This window comes from Ovis canadensis, chromosome 23 (assembly GCF_042477335.2).
Source record: "Ovis canadensis isolate MfBH-ARS-UI-01 breed Bighorn chromosome 23, ARS-UI_OviCan_v2, whole genome shotgun sequence".
In the NCBI taxonomy this organism is placed as follows: Eukaryota; Metazoa; Chordata; class Mammalia; order Artiodactyla; family Bovidae; genus Ovis; species Ovis canadensis.
Window position 1 is genome coordinate 20,695,953 of NC_091267.1, and position 19,326 is coordinate 20,715,278.

General features: G+C 42.1%; 1 protein-coding gene across 2 annotated transcripts in view; it reads left to right on the forward strand.

The window, feature by feature from the left end:
* Positions 1-8,811: 8,811 nt before the first annotated feature.
* CD226 (CD226 molecule) overlaps positions 8,812-19,326 on the forward strand; it is a 110,750-nt gene continuing 100,235 nt past the window's right edge. The window contains exon 1 of one of the 2 annotated variants that reach the window (XM_069569156.1): positions 8,812-9,140. The gene's annotated coding sequence lies outside the window, so the exon portion shown is untranslated. The remainder of the gene's footprint in view (positions 9,141-19,326) is intronic. The other variant, XM_069569160.1, reaches the window with a different exon arrangement.

Consider the following 19,326-nt stretch of genomic DNA (forward strand, 5'->3'; position numbering starts at 1 on the left):
ACAGAGATCATTCTGTCATTTTTGAGATTGCATCCAAGTACTGTATTTTGGATTCTTTCGTTGACCATGTAGCCTAGTCCATGTCTCCTGAGAGATTCCTGCCCGCAGTAGTAGATATAATGGTCATCTGAGTTAAATTCACCCATTCCAGTCCATTTTAGTTCGCTGATTCCTAGAATTTCGACGTTCACCCTTGCCATCTCTTGTTTGACCACTTTCAATTTGCCTTCATTCATGAACCTGACATTCCAGGTCCTATGCAATATTGCTCTTTACAGCATTGGATCTTGCTTCTATCACCAGTCACATCCACAACTGAGTATTGTTTTTGCTTTGGCTCCATCCCTTCGTTCTTTCTGTAGTTATTTTTCCTCTGATCTCCAGTAGCATATTGGGCACCTAATGACCTGGGGAGTTCCTCTTTCAGTATCCTATCATATTGCCTTTTCATGCTGTTCATGGGGTTCTCAAGGCAAGAATACTGAAGTGGCTTGCCATTCCCTTCTCCAGTGGACCATGTTCTGTCAGACCTCTCCACCATGACCCGCCCATCTTGGGTTGCCCTGCAAGCATGGCTTGGTTTCATTAAGTTAGAGGAGGCTGTGGTCCTAGTGTGATTAGATTGACTAGTTTTCTGTGAGTATGGTTTCAGTGTGTCTACCCTCTGATGCCCTCTTGCAACACCTACCATCTTACTTGTGTTTCTCTTACCTTGAATGTGAGGGAATCTTCATGGCTGCTCCAGCAAAGCACAGCCGCTGCTCCTTACATTGGATGAAGGGTATCTCCTTACCACCACTGTCTGACCTTCAACGTGGGATAGCTCCTGTAAGCCCTCTTGTGCCTGCGCAGCCACTGTTCCTCGGGTTGCTCCTCCTGGCTGCAGGCCCTGGCCTCAGGCGTGGGTGGCTCCTTCCAGCTGCCGTCCCTAGCCTCAGACTCGGGGTGGCTCCTCAGGTTCACCGCCTCTGGCCTCAGGCACGAGGTGGCTTCTCCCGGCCGCCCCTGACCTCGGACGTGGGGTCTCTCCTCCCGGCCGCTGCCCCTGACCTCTGACGCGGGGTGTCTCCTCCCGGCCACCACTGACCTCAGATGCGGGGTAGCTCCTTTCGGCGCTGCCCCTGACATCGGACACAGGGTAGCTCCTCTCGGCCGTTCCTGCACCGTCACAGCCTGGCACTCTAGGCCACTGCCCCTGACCTCAGACGTGGGTAGCTCCTGTCACGCTTAGTGAGCCGGCTCTCGCAGCCGCCTGCACTTAGTGAGCCGGCTCTGGCAGCCGCCCGCGCTTAGTAATAGTAGCATTGAAAGTGGGCACCCTTGTCTTGTTCCTGACTTTAGGGGAAATGCTTTCAATTTTCACCATTGAAGATAATGTTTGCTGTGGGTTTGTCATATATAGCTTTATTATGTTGAGGTATGTTCCTTCTATTCCTGCTTTCTGGAGAGTTTTTATCATAAATGGATGTTGAATTTTGTCAAAGGCTTTCTCTGCATCTATTGAGATAATCATATGGCTTTTATTTTTCAATTTGTTAATGTGGTGAATTACATTGATTGATTTGCGGATATTGAAGAATCCTTGCATCCCTGGGGTAAAGCCCACTTGGTCATGGTGTATGATCTTTTTAATGTGTTGCTGGATTCTGATTGCTAGAATTTTGTTGAGGATTTTTGCATCTATGTTCATCAGTGATATTTGCCTGTAGTTTTCTTTTCTTGTGGCATCTTTGTCACATTTTGGGATTAGGGTGATGGTGGCCTCTTAGAATGAGTTTGGAAGTTTACCTTCCTCTGCAATTTTCTGGAGGAGTTTGAGTGGGATAGGTGTTAGCTCTTCTCTAAATTTTTGGTAGAATTCAACTGTGAAGCCATCTGGACCTGGGCTTTTGTTTGCTGGAAGATTTCTGATTACAGTATCAATTTCCATGCTTGTGATGGGTCTGCTAAGATTTTCTATTCCTTCCTGATTCAGTTTTGAAAAGTTGTACTTTTCTAAGAATTTGTCCATTTCTTCCACGTTGTCCATTTTATTGGCATGTAATTGCTGATAGTAGTCTCTTATGATCCTTTGTATTTCTGTGTTGTCTGTTGTGATCTCTCCATTTTCATTTCTAATTTTATTGATTTGATTTTTCTCCCTTTGTTTCTTGATGAGTCTGGCTAATGGTTTGTCAATTTTATTTATCCTCTCAAAGAACCAGCTTTTGGCTTTGTTGATTTTTGCTATGGTCTCTTTTGTTTCTTTTGCATTTATTTCTGCCCTAATTTGTAAGATGTCTTTCCTTCTACTAACCCTGGGGTTCTTCATTTCTTCCTTTTCTAGTTTCTTTAGGTGTAGAGTTAGGTTATTTTTTTGACTTTTTCCTTGTTTCTTGAGGTATGCCTGTATTGCTATGAACTTTCCCCTTAGCACTGCTTTTATAGTGTCCAACAGGTTTTGGGTTGTTGTGTTTTCATTTTCATTTGTTTCTATGCATAATTTGAGTTCTTTTTTGATTTCTTCTGTGATTTGTTGGTTATTCAGAAGCTTGTTGTTCAGCCTCCCTATGTTGGAATTTTTAAATAGTTTTTCTCCTGTAATTGAGATCTAATCTTAATGCATTATGGTCAGAAAAGATGCTTGGAATGATTTCAATTTTTTTGAATGTACCAAGGCTAGATTTATGGCCCAGGATGTGATCTATCCTGGAGAAGTTTCCGTGAGCACTTGAGAAAAAGGTGAAATTCATTGTTTTGGGGTGAAATGTCCTATAGATATCAATTAGGTCCAACTGGTCTATTGTATCATTTAAAGTTTGTGTTTCTTTGTTAATTTTCTGTTTAGTTGATCTGTCCATAGGTGTGAGTGGGGTATTAAAGTCTCCTACTATTGTGTTATTGTTAATTTCCCCTTTCATACTTGTTAGCATTTGTCTTACATATTGCGGTGCTCATATGTTGGGTGCATATATATTTATAATTGTTATATCTCCAAATCACTCCCCAGTCTTAACCTCTGGAAACTTCTAATTTGTTTTCAAATTTCTCAATTGCAAAAAATGTTTTGTCATTTCATGAAAGCTGTATAAATGGAATACATTTAGTGTGAAAACTTTGAGGCTGACTTTTTTTACTCAGCATGATTCCCTGCAGACTGATCCAAATTTTTGCATGTATCGATAGTCTGATCCTTTTTATTGTTTAGTAGTGTTATTCCATAGTATAGAATATACCAGATACCTGTCTTTTATTTTATTTGGAGTGAATGTAAATTGTGTTATGTTTTAAATTTTAGGCTGTCTGTTATTATTCTTAGCATATGGAAATGCAGTTAGTCTTGTGGTGTTGATCTTGTATACTGCAAAATTAGTGATCTTACTTGTTAGTTCTAGATGGAGAAGGAAATGGCAACTTCTCCAGTACTCTTGCCTGGAGAATTTCATGGACAGAGGAGCAGGACAGGCTTCAGTCCGTGGAATCACAGAGTTGGACATGACTGTGCAACTAACTTTCACTTTCATTAGTTCTAGAAGATTTTATAGATTTCTTGGGTTTTCTACATAGATGGTCATGGCCTCTGCAGGTAGGAATAGTTTTACTTCTTCTTTCCTAATCTGTATACCTCCTGTTTCTTTTTCTTGCTTTATTGCAGTGGCTGGAACATCCAGTGCTATGTTGTATGTTGTGGTTGTTTAGTTGCTAAGTTGTGTCCAACTCTTTAGTGACCCCATGGACTGTAGCTCACCAGGCTTCCTTGTCCATGGGATTTACCAGGCAAAAATACTGGTGTAGGTTGCCATTTCTTTTACCAGGGAATCTTCCCAACCCAGAGATTGAACCCACATCTGCTGCATTAACAGGCAGATTCTTTACCTCTGAGCTGCCAGGGCAGCCCACCATGTTATATAGCAGTGAGTAAAGCAGACCTTATTACTTCCCCCACAATGTTAAAGGGAAAGTATTCAGTCCTAGCTATAGGTTCTTTGCAAGATGATTTTTTATCAAGTTGAGGTAATTTCTGTCTGTTTCTAATTGATGAAGGGTTTTTAATGTGAATGGGTGATATGCATTTTTCTGTCAAATTCTTTTTATATGTCAGTCAATATGATTACATAATTCTCCCTCTTTAATTTGTTGATGTACTGAATTACATTTATTTGATTCTCAAATAAGAAGCAACTTTGGACAGGTAAAGAAGGGAGTAGACTAAGACTTTGAAAATGAAGCCAAGGTAATTTATATATGAATGTATTGCACAGCATTTTCCAAAGTGTGTTCTGAGATGCAGGCTAATAGAGGATACCTAAAGATGTAATTTCATGGTCAAATGGATTTGAGAAACAGTAGGTTAAACTAAATTCAGGGGGATTCTTTGCTACTGAATTTATGAGGACCTTTAACACACTGCATTGAATGATGTCTGTATTCTAAAAGGGGAGTAACGTGTGTAAAGTTTCCAAAGCCAGTTTATCCACAAAAACCCACTTTCCATAATTTCTGTGATAACTGGAAGATGTGCTTTGGGAAACATTGCCATGGGAAAAAATTTTCCAGTGAGAATTTCTGACCTGGGGAGTGTCATTGAAGAAAAGCAGTGTGCTGTGATGGCTCTTGCACATGGAACTTCATACAGATTTCCTGTCTGCTGAAGGCTCACTTATCTCTTGAGCAGCGAAAAAACCTGACTCCCGTGGGTGAGCAGAGGGGTGTTGAGATGAAAAGTGTGTACTCTACAGTCTAATCAGTTCAGTTCAGTTGCTCAGTCATGTCTGACTCTTTGTGACCCCATGGACCCAGCCCTCCAGGCTTCCCTGTCCATCACCAACTCACAGAGCTTGCTCAAACTCATGTCCATTGAGCCAGTGATGCCATCCAACACCTCATCCTCTGTCATCCCGTTCTCCTCCTGCCTTCAGTCTTTACCAGCATCAGGGTCAGTCCAATATCTGAGTCCAAATTCTGGTTTTGCCACCTGAGAGGTGTGGGGAATATTGAGCAAATTACTTCAGTCTGTGCCTCAGTTCCCTCAAATGTAATGTAAGAATAGTAACAATTCCCATTTTCTAATATTTTTAAAAGGTTTAGTGAATGAAACACTTAAAGCGTTAGAAAAGTGTCACTCAAATGGTGACCATTTAATAGTGCTTTATACCCGTGCTGTTTATAGTTGAAGGATTAAGTGAGATGACCAGAAAAATGCTTAATGATTTTTTTACTCAGAAAGTAGTTACTGGGGAAGTGGACCCACAGGCAGTTGTTCCCTGACCAGGGATAAAACCCGCGCCCCCTACAGTGAAAGCACAGAGTCCCAACCACTGGATAGCCAGGGAAGTCCTGTGAACGAGTTTCTTTACGTTATATATGTTGAAGTAGAATTTCTTTGCTGCTGTTGCTGCTAAGTTGTAGGATGACTTAGAAGCTGGTGAATATGCTCTCATGTTGGATGTTTTGAGGACCAGCACAATGAGCGTGTGGATGGAGAGGCTGCTTTAAAATATTTTCTTTGCCGCTGCAGTACTTGATGATTAACAATGAGGGGTTGAAAAAGACAACTCTAAGATGACACCAGGGTTCGGACTTGGCATTAGGGAAATGGCTATTGTAGCCCTCACCCCCTACCCCACCCCCGCCATGTATGAAGTGTGTCCTGAATAGTAATGTGTCAGCCAGATAATTGTAGCGTTCCAATTAAAAAATCATAGATATTTCAATTTCTGGTTTTAATAAATGCAGGAAAATAAAGAGTTTCATTCTGTTATGCTGAAGTATGAAATCGGATCAATGTTGGTAAAGGAACAGTCTGATTACATAGCTGTACTACAAGGAAAATTATGCCCACGACACAATTTTGAACTCTGAGGACATCCCAGCTTTTTTTTTAGGGCACTGATGTGGTAGAATGGCTGCTCAGAGGAAATTAAGAGAGAGAAAGGCATGCTGGTGCTCAGGATGAAGAAAAACAATACAATGAGGAAGAATTGGAAAGGTCCCTAGAGAAATCAATAAACATAACCTAAAGAATGGGAGACAAGGAAAATGGGATTGCAATCACAGAGAAGATTGAAGCAAATGGGAAAGTCAGTCAAATGACTGAAAATAAGCCAAGTGTGTACATTTTAACACATGCTGCAAGCATAGTAAGGGACTTGACTTTGAGTCAGAATATAGCTCGATCTTGTTTTCATCTTATTTCTAATTTTCTTGTATACTGCCTTTGGATCCCAACCATTGGGAACCGGCCAGAGAACAGAATGGCCTTTCTGTGAAACTAACAAGTCTAAAACATTTGATCACAAATATAAATATTTCAATGAGTTAGCATTTTAGTCAATAAATGTACATGCATTTGTGTATGCTCAACTTTAAAGTTTTCCTTCTCTCTCTCTCTCTGCTTGTTATCTCTTCCCCCAGATCACCTTTTCCATCAGCCCTCAGGATGCCAAACTACAGCTCTGAACATCATGAATGAATTTTCTTAGATGATATTGCTTATTTCTGTGCGAAGTATTAGGGCTTTGAATAAACCAGAGTCAGTGCTTTGGGGAGGAATGAAGGAAATAAATTCATTTGCATTTTGTTGTGGTGGTTGGCAGAGTAGTGGCATCCCAAAGGTGTCCATGTCCTAACCCCTGGAACCCATGACTATCTCACCTTTTGCAGCAGAGGAGACTTTGCAGATATGATTAAAAGTTCAGGACTTTGAAGTAGGGAGATGATCGTGGATTATCTAGGATGATCCAGGGCAATCAGTGGGTCCTTAAAGGTAGATGAGGGAGGCAGAGCGGAAAGTCAGATGGAGCTGAGACCAGGGAAGAATGGTCAGAGAGAGGCGATGTTGTTGACTTGAGAGATGGAGCAAGGGCCTCCTCTGGACCATCCACAGCTACCTGGAGCATGGATGCAAGGCGTTTCCAGGGAGACCCTGGCGAGGAGGCTGCTTCCAGCCTCCTCTATGCAGAGCCCTAACAGCTGTCCACCACAGCTGAAGAACAGTAGTAAACATAGTTTCACAGAGAGCATGACTTCAGTTCAGCAGAAATGAAATCCTACTTATCTTTTGATTTCCAGATCTAGTGCAGGTGCATTTCTTTGGCAGAATCTAACTTAAAATCCTGGTGGCAGGGGTCTGGTAAATGCAGTGCCCATTGTTCTAGCTCCTGAAGCACAGGGGAAAACATGGGAAGAGAAGACAGTGCTGCTTAGCCGGGAGATGAGCTGGTACATCTGGTTGACCACAGTGTCCTGTCTCCTCCCAGGACTTCATGAGAGCCCAGAAGGAGAAGGGGCTTCTCTGGTGCCTCAGACGGTAAAGAATCTGCCTACAATGGCGGAGCCCCAAGGTTGACCCCTGGGTCAGAAAGATGGCCTGGAGAAGGGAATGGCTACCCACTCTAGTATCCTTGCCTGGAGAATTCCATGGACAGAGGAGCCTGGCGGTCTACTATGGGGTCGCAAAGAATCGGACAGGACTGAATGATTAACACTTTCACTTTCAGCAGGAGAAAGCCTTAAACTCAAGCCAACACTCTTATTTTTTGCTCGTTTGTTTTTTGTTGGCCATTGAGGTTGATTTCGTTACTGCTATATAACCTCCCAACATCTGACCGACGCTTAATCCCCCTCACCCTTCCAGCATAGTTTCATCATAAATATCGAGTGTTTCCATGGTCATGGTTGTGCACATGCTCTTTCCACATGGTCCATCTAGGATCTTTCATGCTGTTCCTTTCTCGAATCATGCTTTGTCTTCCTTAAAGTTTATTGCTGCATTATTTTTCATTTGCTTAAAATTTCATGCTCTTATTACTCATTCAATCCTCAAACTCCTTCCAGTCATCGAAATCTCTTCTCAAATTGTTCAGATCTCATTTCTTTCAGAAATCCCTCTGCATCTCTGAAGGGCTTCAGTCTGGACTGATTCATCTCTGTAACTAGTGCATAGCTATCACCTTGGGGTTGCCTTGAGGTTCTGTTTGCCTCTCTCCTGCAAACACTTATTTATTGAGCTCCTGTGGGGCATTTTGGCCCCCTTCCCCTCCCCTTATTCCAAAAACAAACTTTAAAGTAAACGTTCAAGCAGAGTTATTATTTATTGAGCACCTGCTGCATCCTGGGCACTGGCCTTGGGTTGGGGATACAGTTGGAGTGACCAGCTGCCCAAGATGCCTGGGACTGTCCTGGCTTTAGCACTGAAATCCCAGGTCCTGTGAAACTGCTTGGCCTCAGGTAAACCTGAATGGCAGGTCATGCTTGGCACAACCATGAACAGGTAATATTTGCTCTCAAGGAACTCATGTTCAAGTTGGAGAATCCAAAGACAGACACAAAACATGAGAATAAGACATAGGCACAATTGTAAACATAGTGCAGCATCTAGTTAGGAGAAATGTGAAGTATTTGTATATTGGTTCATCTGTACACATTTCTGTATATTACTTTTGTATCCTAGCACATGTATGTTTTGTGCTGTTTTAGAAAGTAAAAAATTTCTTTCAGTGACCTGGGATGCAGCAGTATCGAGAGTGCAAGAGGCCAAATAAGATATTCAGAGCTTTGGGCCTGAAATTCCCCATGTGGGTGGAGGGCCTTGGCTGGGACAGCATGAGGGTGGGGTTTGCCAGGCTGGGTGCTCCCAAGGGGCTGGCAGGGTCCGTGCTCTCAGCAAAACACTGGGAGCTGGAGGCCCCACGGCGTGTCCATGATGAAGTGGGATTTGAACTCCAGTGTCATTGCAAAGCCCACACTCTCTTGTTTATGGGCAAGTAACTCTCGCTCTTGCTCACTCACTAACCGTGGTGCAGAGGGAATATTGTCACTTAGCAGCAGCCCAGAGAGATGTGGGAAGCAGAGGAGGAAGGAAGGAGCTTGGTCAGGGGACAGCTGTGGGGATGAGATAGGAATATCTGCGAGTTCCCGTCCATCCATGGACAGTGACTTCTCCTGTTTCCTGGGGCCTCTGAACAAATTCCTAGAGAACTTAGTCCTCACTTGGGCCTGATGCTCAGGTCAGGAGCCCTGAAAATGTCTGTGCAATATTTGTTTTCTTGAGACCCTGAGACCATCAGGAGAGAGGCGAGGTACACACAGAAGAGGAAGAAGAAGACAGAGGCCAGCAGAGGCCCAGGTGCAGTCTGCTGGGCCTGGCAGTGCCACACCAGGTGAGCAGAGGCCAGGCCTGCTGGCCCGCGCAGAGCTTTTCTGAATGGATGTCTTATTTTTATGAGCATAAGTAAGTGTGTGTCAATTGCTCAGTCATGTCTGACTCTTTGCAATTCCATGGACTGTAGCCCACCAGGCTCCTCTGTCCATGGAATTCTCTAGGCAAGAATACTGGAGTAGGTAGTCATTCCCTTCTCCAGGGGATCTTCCTGACCCAGGGATCAAACCCAGGTCTTCTGCATGGCGGGCAACTATGAGCATATGTGTATTGAAAAAAGTTCTTCCCTTGGTATGTGACATATTTTGCACATTTAAGTAGAGACCTGCACAACCACTGAAGAGCCGTGGAGCATCCCAGCCTATGGGTTTAGCAGCATGAGCTGAGCCAGTTGCCTAGAGAAAGGCACACAGAGAGTTCCTAGCTTTCATTCATAGAAACAGCGCTGTAATAAACATTCAGGTGTTTAAACACAGATCTTTGCTAAACGTGTTGTTCTGTAGGATAAATATCTTGTGGTGGCCTTACTGGGTCAGAGGAGACAATAAGTCATAGCTTTAGTTTTCCATGTAGAAAATGCAAACCTGTTTGAGTCTACACTCACAGGATCTGGCATTTGTGTTTCTATCCACTCTTTTTTTTTTTTAAATTTCAGTTTATTTATTTGTTGGCTGCACTGGGTCTTGATTGCTGCTCGGGCCTTTTTCTGTTGTGGTGCGCAGGCTTCTCACTGCGATGGCTTTGTCACGCAAGTGTATGTTCCTCGGTTCTTTGTCTCGTCACAACAAAGATTTGGAGCGACGGACATTAAAGCCCTTGGCGCATCACAGCTCTCGGGTCTTAGACAAACCGTGTTATAGCTCTTAGGCAAATCAGTCTTACAGCTCTGTTTTATTTAGAAGATAGCAGGAGAATCCATCCTCAAAGCGTGAGGGCATGCCAACCCAAAGACTCGAAGAGAAGAGAGTGGAGGAGCGAGCAGGGGAGAGAGAGAGAGAGGGACAGAGAGAGAAAGAGCGCATGTACGTGGGAGAGAAAGAGAGAGAGAAAGCACTGTGGCTCCTCCTTTTACATGTTTTTGCCTCCACCTGGGCCTGCCCTGTGCAAATTGGGCTTAGCCAGGAGTGCTGTTTGTTCTGCCTGAAGTCATCACTCTGGTTCTCAGACCTTCCTTGTCTTCTAGCCGCCGCCATTTTGGACTCCTTTTACCTATTCTACCTACCTAACAGCTTCACCTGTTGCAGAGCAGACTCTAACCCACATGTGCTTCAGTAGTTGCAGCTCGCAAGCTCTGGCGCACAGGCTCAGTACTTGTGATGCAAGGGATTAGTTGCTCCACAGCATGTGGGATCTTTCTGGACCAGGAATTGAACCCGTGTCCCCTGCACTGGCAGCTGGATTCTTATCCACCTTGCCACCAGGGAAGTTCTCCATCTACCCTTGTTAATAATGATCACTTTCATTTTTCTCATTTATATATTTACATTTATGAAGTGAAAGTGGCTTAGTCATGTCTGACTCTTTGCGACCCCATGGACTGTAGCCCACTAGGCTCCTCAGTCCATGGAATTTTCCAGGCAAGATTGCTGGAGTGGGTTGCCAATTTGCTTCTCCAGCGGATCTTCCCAACCCAGGGATCAAACCTGGGTCTCCCACACGGCAGGCGGACACTTTACTGTCTGAGCCACCAGGGAGACCCTTTCACCATATGGAAAGGATAATGAAGGAGATCCTATGCAAGCATCCCATCTCTATGATCTCAGTGCTGGGAGTGGCTTGCCACTCCTCTCGCTCCTGACAGGAACTGATAAGGAACAGAGGGCTCAAGAGAGATGGGAAACAGCACACAGGGATACTACTGTTAAACATTCCCTGACAATTCCCCCTATTTTATTATATTTGTAAAAAAGGTCCTGACCATTTGAGTTTGTTTAGTTTTAACAATTTTTGCAGAAAGGCAATGGTAAACAACAAATATAATTGCCAAGACAATCGCCAGAGTTACAGTTCCAGACCCAATGCTGTGGGTGATGCTTTGAAACCATCCTCGTGGGTCTAGCCCAGATAATTGATCAGCTAGTTTTTCAGTTAAAATTTCCAGATGGGGGGTGAGGGCAGACTTTTAGAGAAGGTTTCGAAGATTTCTTTTTGCAATAATTGTACATTCAGAGAAGCATTATCATGTATATTTTGTAAATGAAATTTGATTTGCTCCCAGTTATAGGCGCTATTATTGAATTGAACAAGAGTAACACAAAATTGAGTAGGATTCCAATCACATTTTAGTATCACTTGTTTTTGTACATCTATTAATTGATCTCTAACCCACTTGACGGCTGTTTTTAGTTCCTATATTTCATTTTGAATATCCTCATCTATCTGAGCCTGAGTGGCCCACATAGTATGAGCATCTTTGGTCCAATTTTGGATAAAATTATGTGTTTGAACTGAGGTTTGTAAAGCAACGCCAGCGATGGCAGCAGTGGTGCAAATAGCTATTAATCCCCAAATGCCAAGAATCAGCCATCCAATGAATCATTTAGATCATCGGAGTAATTTAGTAAGTAACTGGGAAGCAAGCCTGGACATGGGACCTTCTTCCCAGGGCCCTTGGAGATTTACTGGTAACCACAGATTACGTCGAGATCAAAGAATCAAAAGGGATTCATTTCTTAAGGAAATAGAAGAGTTAAGACAGGTATACAGTTTTCAATTTATGCAAGTTACAGAATGTAAAGTCTTAGTGAACTGTAAGTTCCCTATGGCTAAAACAAAAGGAAGGGGAATACAAGCCTGTATGAAATATGATTGATTATAGCAAAAGAAATAATTATTATGACTACGACTGGTTCCTGTGAAATGTCCGGTCCAAGTTCCAAGTTCTTTGGTGCTCTCAACAAGTTTCCATATGTTTGTTTATCGAGGATGATCCGAGGATGAGGGGGTGCCATTCCACCGTCAAGCCAGCCAAGAAGTCCTTTGTCATGGTAATGTTTCATCGTAGTGTTAGTAACTTTCCAAGCCACTTGAGTAGCATAAGCACACAGTGCTATTAATATCATCTGAATAGTTAGACAACCACATACCATGGGGTTCCCAATCGACAATGGTGTGGCTAGCCACAAATATTAGTTTTCCTGATTTGGCTTGACATTTGTCCCAACAAACAGGAGTATATTTAAAGTTCTTATAAGTAAACCCTTTACATAATGTTCTTTGTTCTTTCCCTAAAGTTTCAGTAGTATAAACATGGTTCACAGACAAAGAAAGGGCAGTAAACAATCCAAGCAATGTCTGAAAGTCTGCTTTTGGAGGCAGGACTAAAGCCCAAGTTTGTCGGCTGATGTTTATGCATACTTACCCTGGGCTCAGGCACAAGGGAAGGACTTCATAGCCTAAAGAAATGTTGATTAGTTTTCCCTCCTCCCCAGGGTGTGAGGGCCCCTTCACATTCCAGGGAAGGGGCATATGGGTGGAGTCATAGGTTGATAAGTCCTTTCTCCATCCATTCTATGACCTGCAATAAAGGGGGTTTGGGTAAGTAAGCCCAGTAAGTATGATTAGTTAATCTGGCTCGAGCAGGGGACATGCAGGCCAACAGAGCAAGCATAGTGATAAGAAGGTTTTCAGGACTCCATGGCATTCCCTGTTGAGAAACCAGATTTTCAGCTTGATTAGTAAGGGTTTTTATCTGTCTCCAAGAGGGGAGGTCATAAGGTTGATGTCGCCGAGGACGGAGCTTCCTGGAGATCTTTAGAGCCGACATGGCCCATATTGGAATTTCTTCCTCCTGGGGTTTTTGTTGTTTCAGTCTCCATTTTGAATGCCACCTCTTTGGGTTGAATCTTCCGAAGAGGAAGCCATGTGAGTTCATTAGATCCATCTGGGCAAATACAAAAATATCCCTTTCCCTGTAAGATTATTTCCCCAGATTTCCATTGCTTATTGAACCTGTCTTGATACCAAATGGGCAGAGGAAGAGAAGTGTCCTTCAATTACTCGAAATGTTTTTCTGCTCTTGTCAAGATATCTCTTTGTGGTAAGTTTGAAAATTTTAAGACAAATAAAACTAATAATAGTTATAGGTTTAGAGAATATCTTATGTTGGAATCTAGTAGAGTCTGCTTTAGAAAGGGGAGATAGCAATGTTCCAGTGTATTCCCCCTTTTTAATTTTTTTATTTGCAATTTTAGTGCATGATGTGAATAAGAGCATATAATTCGTTTTGCTGAGCAGAATGGAATTTAGTGTAAAAAACTTTATATTCTTTGAGAGACCAGAATGAGGCTTTAGTGTTCTTAGTCCCATCTATATAGAAAACTTCAGCTTGAGGTATTGGCTGTGAGCTGACGATGCAGAAAATAATAAATTCAGTATTTTTGAAGAAATTCCATAGCTTGTTAGAAGGAGAATGAAATGAAATTTCTCCAAAATATCCAGAAAAGCTATTTGGAAATCAGTAGAAGTTTGTAAGGCATTCTCGAATTGAGATTTATTGACAGGTATCACAATTTTCTCCCGGCAACCTTGATTCCAGCTTGTGTTTCTTCCAGTCCAGCATTTCTCATTATGTACTCTGCATAGAAGTTAAATAAGCAGGGTGACAATATACAGCCTTGACGTACTCCTTTTCCTATGTGGAACCAGTCTGTTGTTCCATGTCCAGTTCTAACTGTTGCTTCCTGACCTGCATACAGATTTCTCAAGAGGCAGGTCAGGTGCTCTGGTATTCCCATCTCTTTCAGAATTTTCCACAGTTTATTGTGATCCACACAGTCAAAGACTTTGGCATAGTCAATAAAGCAGAAACAGATATTTTTCTGGAACTCTCTTGCTTTTTCCATGATCCAGTGGATGTTGGCAATTTGATCTCTGGTTCCTCTGCCTTTTCTAAAACCAGCTTGAACATCAGGAAGTTCTCAGTTCACGTATTGCTAAAGCCTGGCTTAGAGAATTTTGAGCATTACTTTACTAGCATGTGAGATGAGTGCAATTGTGCAGTAGTTTGGGCATTCTTTGGCATTGCCTTTCTTTGGGACTGGAATGAAAACTGACCTTTTCCAGTCCTGTGGTCACTGCTGAGTTTTCCCAATTTGCTGGCATATTGAAGTGCAGCACTTTCACAGCATCATCTTTCAGGATTTGAAAGAGCTCAACTGGAATTCCATCACCTCCACTAGCTTTGTTCGTAGTGATGCTTTCTAAGGCCCACTTGACTTCACATTCCAGGATGTCTGGCTCTAGATGAGTGATCACACCATCGTGAATATCTGGGTCGTGAAGATCTTTTTTGTACAGTTCTTCTGTGTATTCTTGCCACCTCTTCTTAATATCTTCTGCTTCTGTTAGGTCCATACCATTTCTGTCCTTTATCGAGCCCATCTTTGCATGAAATGTTCCCTTGGTATCTCTAATTTTCTTGAAGAGATCTCTCGTCTTTCCCATTCTGTTCTTTTCCCCTATTTCTTTGCATTGATCACTGAAGAAAGCTTTCTTATCTCTTCTTGTTATTCTTTGGAACTCTGCATTCAGATGCTTATATCTTTCCTTTTCTCCTTTGTTTTTTGCCTCTCTTCTTTTCACAGCTATTTGTAAGGCCTCCCCAGACAGCCATTTTGCTTTTTTGCATTTCTCTTCCATGGGGATGGTCTTGATCCCTGTCTCCTGCACAATGTCACGAATTTCATTCCATAGTTCATCCGGCACTCTATCTATCAGATCTAGGCCCTTAAATCACTTCCACTGTATAATCATAAGCGATTTGATTTAGGTCATACCTGAATGGTCTAGTGGTTTTCCCTACTTTCTTCAATTTAAGTCTGAATTTGGTAATAAGGAGTTCATGATCTGAGCCACAGTCAGCTCCTGGTCTTGTTTTTGTTGACTGTGTAGAGCTTCTCCATCTTTGGCTGCAAAGAATGTAATCAATCTGATTTCGGTGTTTACCATCTGGTGATCTCCATGTGTAGAGTCTTCTCTTGTGTTGTTGGAAGAGGGTGTTTGCTATGACCAGTGCATTTTCTTGGCAAAACTCTAGTCTTTGCCCTGCTTCATTCCACATTCCAAGGCCAAATTTGCCTGTTACTCCAGGTGTTTCTTGACTTCCTACTTTTGCATTCCAGTCCCCTATAATGAAACGGACATCTTTTTTGGGTATTAGTTCTAAAAGGTCTTGTAGGTCTTCATAGAATGGTTCAACTTCAGCTTCTTCAGCGTTACTGGTTGGGCATAGACTTGGATTACTGTGATACTGAAAGGTTAAATGGTTAGTCAGTTGATAATTAGCAGTGCCTAAAGAAGGTCTGGATCTCCCTGGTGGCTCAGACGGTAAAGCGTCTGCCTGCTGTGTGGGAGACGATCCCTGGCTGGGAAGATCCACTGGAGAAGGAAATGGCAACCCACTCCAGTAATCTTGCCTGGAAAATTCCATGGACTGAGGAGCCTGGTGGGCTACAGTCCACGGGGTCACAAAGAGTCAGACATGACTGAGCAACTTCACTTTCACTTTCACTTTCAAAGAGGGTCTAATCCAATTTATATCATCTAAGAGTTTCTGAAAATCATTTAAGGTTGATAATTTATCAGTACGAATCTGAGTTAGTTGGGGAGTAATACATTGTCTATTAACAGCAAATCCTAAGTAAAGATAAGGTATAGAGGTTTGAATTTTTTCAGGGGCAATGATTAATCCAGAGTTTTTTAGGCATTGTTGAGCTATATCAAATATGTGTTGAGTTTAGAAAACGGATGGAGCCGAAAACAATATATCATCCATATAACGGATAACAAGAAAGTCAGGAAATTGTTTTCTCACAGGCTCAAGGGCTTTAGCTATGTAGTACTGACACACGGTGGGAGAATTCATCATTCCTTGAGGCAATACAGTCCATTGGTATCATTTATGAGGCCCCATATGATTAGGATAAGGGGGAGAGAAAGCGAATCTCTCTCTGTCTAAAGGGTGTAGAGGTATATTAAAAGAGCAATCTTGCAAATCAATAATAATAATGTGCCAATTTTGAGAAATAGTGGTAGGTGATGGGATTCCTGATTGTAATACACCCATAGGTTTCATAGATGCATTAACTTTTCTAAGGTCTTTTAAGAGACGTCATTTGTTAGATTTTCTTTTTATAACAAAAATAGGAGAGTTCCAAGGAGAGCAAGATTCCTCGATATATTTCAGTTCTAATTGTGTGTCTATAAGTTCTTTAGCAGCCTATAGTTTATCTTTTGTAAGGGGCCACTGCTCTGTCGAAATGGGCTCATCATTTTTCCAAGTTATTTTAATAATTGTATTATTTGTTAAATGAGCAGTGGCCCCTAGGAAAAATGTGGAATGTATATCTGAGTTTGCCATAGCATAAGTAAATCCCTTCCTATTGAATTAAGGGGTGCATCTATCACATAAGGTTTTAATGTTGCAGGTTGACTTTCTGGTCCCTCACATGGGTAGATTTGAACACTTTGATAAACTTCTTGTACTTTGGTTTGAGAAATTCCTGCAATTTGTGAAGAGATTTTTTGTATAGGCCAGTATTTGAGCCATAAATGTTTGGATATAATAGTAATATCAGATCCAGTATCAAGGAGACCAGAAAATCTTTTACCATTAATTTTGATATTTATATTTTGTTGGGCATATTCAGATATCAACGATGTCATAAAGATTATTTTTGTTCTGTACTGCTGAATCCGCCTGTCCGTACATCATTAGAGGAGTTAATAGAAATGTAGGATAAAAGAAATAATTGAGCAATTTTTGTCTCCCCTTTTGAATTGACATGAAATCTTAGATGACATCATAATTTGAATTTCTCCTTTACAATCTGAATCTATTACTCCAGGGTGAACAGTAATTCCTTTAGAAGTCAAACTAGTTTGGCCGAGTAAAAGACCGAAGGTGTGTGGGGGCAGACTTTTGGAGGATTTTTATTAGCTTTCTTAGGGCAATCCCTTTTTAAATAGTTCTCATCCCCACATATAAAACATCCCTCGTTTCTCTTTTTAAAGCAAGCAGCCATTGTCTCAGCTAGCATTTGCATTTTTTGAGTTTCTGATTCTAGATTGTGACAAGCCTTCAAATAATCAATAATAGTCCCTGTCTCACGAATTGGGGCTATAGCCTTTTGACATTCCTGATTTGCATTTTCATAAGCAAATAATTTCTCTAGTTGCCTTTTGGCTTCTTCTCCGATTACAGTATGGGAAGTAGCAGTTTCTAATCCAGCTAAAAAACCAGCATAAGTTTCATTAGGTCCTTGCAATATTTTAGTGTAGCTACCTGTAGGTTCCCCTTGAGGAGTAGTTCTATCCCAAGCTTCAAGGGCCATTGTTTGTAATTGTTCATGCAACAAAGGAGGGCACTGTATTTGAGCTTCTATAGCATCAAATTGTCCAGTGCCAGTTAACATTTCAAAAGTTATTTGGTTTTGGGGAGCGCCAGCTCGAGCGTTTTTGTTGGCATGATCTCTGGCTGTATCTTGAAACCACATTGTCCACTGAAGATATTCTCCTAGTTTAAGGAGAGCTTTTGTTAAAGTTCACCAATCATAGGGAATAAAGGTTCCAATAGAAGACACCATAGCATTTAGAATTTCTCTAGTAAAAGGTGAATGTGGGCCATACATAGTTACAGCCTTTTCCATTTGTTGCATGTGAAAAAGGTTAATACCTTCATATTGAGGTATTATTGCCCTTGAGTGTTAGCATTTCTTAAAACTAAGAAGGCGGAAAAACCATCCGCTTCAGAGACTTGTGATTGCAAAGCCAGCAATTCAGAGAGCCTCTGTCGCGAAGGAGAGTGAGTAGGTAGCAATTTTTTGCAAATATGAGTTTGTGCTAAGGACTTATCATTATTATCCAGAAAAGTATTGCCAGTTTTGGTGTCAAAAAGTGTCTCCAGAGAGTTGTTGTCAGAATCATTAGGTTCTAGAAAAAGAGAGACTTTTGGATTCGCGACTGTTGGCAGAGGAGGAGCATTTGGAGCAGCCAGGGCAGGGCTTGTAGGAAAATTCTGAAATATTTTATGTTGTTCTGATTGGTCCTTTTGTAAAGTTTCATCATCTAATTCATATTCATGTAATAAGCATTCTGTCATCGAATATCAGGAGGGCTAGAACTGCCTTGAAATGGCAGAATTACAGGTTTAATGAGAGCCTACAGGGGCCAGAAATCAACTGGAATATTTTTTCCCCATCTGGCTGCTTGTTCAACATTCTTTCTGACTCAGTGCCAAATTTCTAAATTAAAACTGCCTTCATCAGGGAACCAGGGATTATGGTCACCTATTGTTTGAAGGCAAGCCTCTACTCAGTGCGAAACCGAAAGTCCCTGAACTTTAAGTAAACGATGAAGTAAAGTAGAAAAGTGAGGGGCTTCCCAGCTGTTTGACCCGTGTCCTTGTACTTACCAGCCTCAACAGGCCCTGAGTCACTCCGTCTGAAGTGCCGCGTATACTAGGCCCCTGTTCTGGGCGCCACTTGTTGGGGTCCTTTAATGGACCGGAGCCTGGTGGTCTGGAGTCAATGATAAGAAAGTGAAAGAAGGAAAGAGGCTAATATTCCTTGGGTTACGCAGCTGGCCTTTGCACTCCAGGGAAACAGCCAGGAATAAAGAGATTGAGAGAGAGAGAGAGAAAAGGACACAGGGACCCAAGTCTCTGGTGGAACAAGGGTGGTTTATTGAATTCTGAGTGAGTATATATACCATATTACAAGGTAGCTTTTTCAGATAAAGATCAAAAGACCAGACTTTACAAGTTACCAAGGAAACAAGGAGCAATAGAGGCCATAAAGCCAAAAGACAATCCATATCAAAAGAGGGTCATAGATAATCCCTTTCACCATATGGAAAGGCTAATGAAGGAAATCCTATGCAAACATCCCATCTCTATGATCTCAGTCCTGGGAGTGGCTTGCCACTCCTCTTGCTCCTGACAGGAACTGATAAGGAACAGAGGGCTCAAGAGAGAAAGAAAACAGCACACAGGAATCCTACTGTTAAACATTCCATGACAGGTAGCCTTTCCCTTATCCAGGGGATCTTCCCAACCCAGGGAGTGAACCCAGGCGGATTCTTTACCAGCTGAGCCACAAGGGAAGCCCAAGAATACTGGGGTGGGTAGCCTATGTCTCCTTCAGCAGAGCTTCCAGACCCGGGAATGGAACTGGGGTCTTCTGCATTGC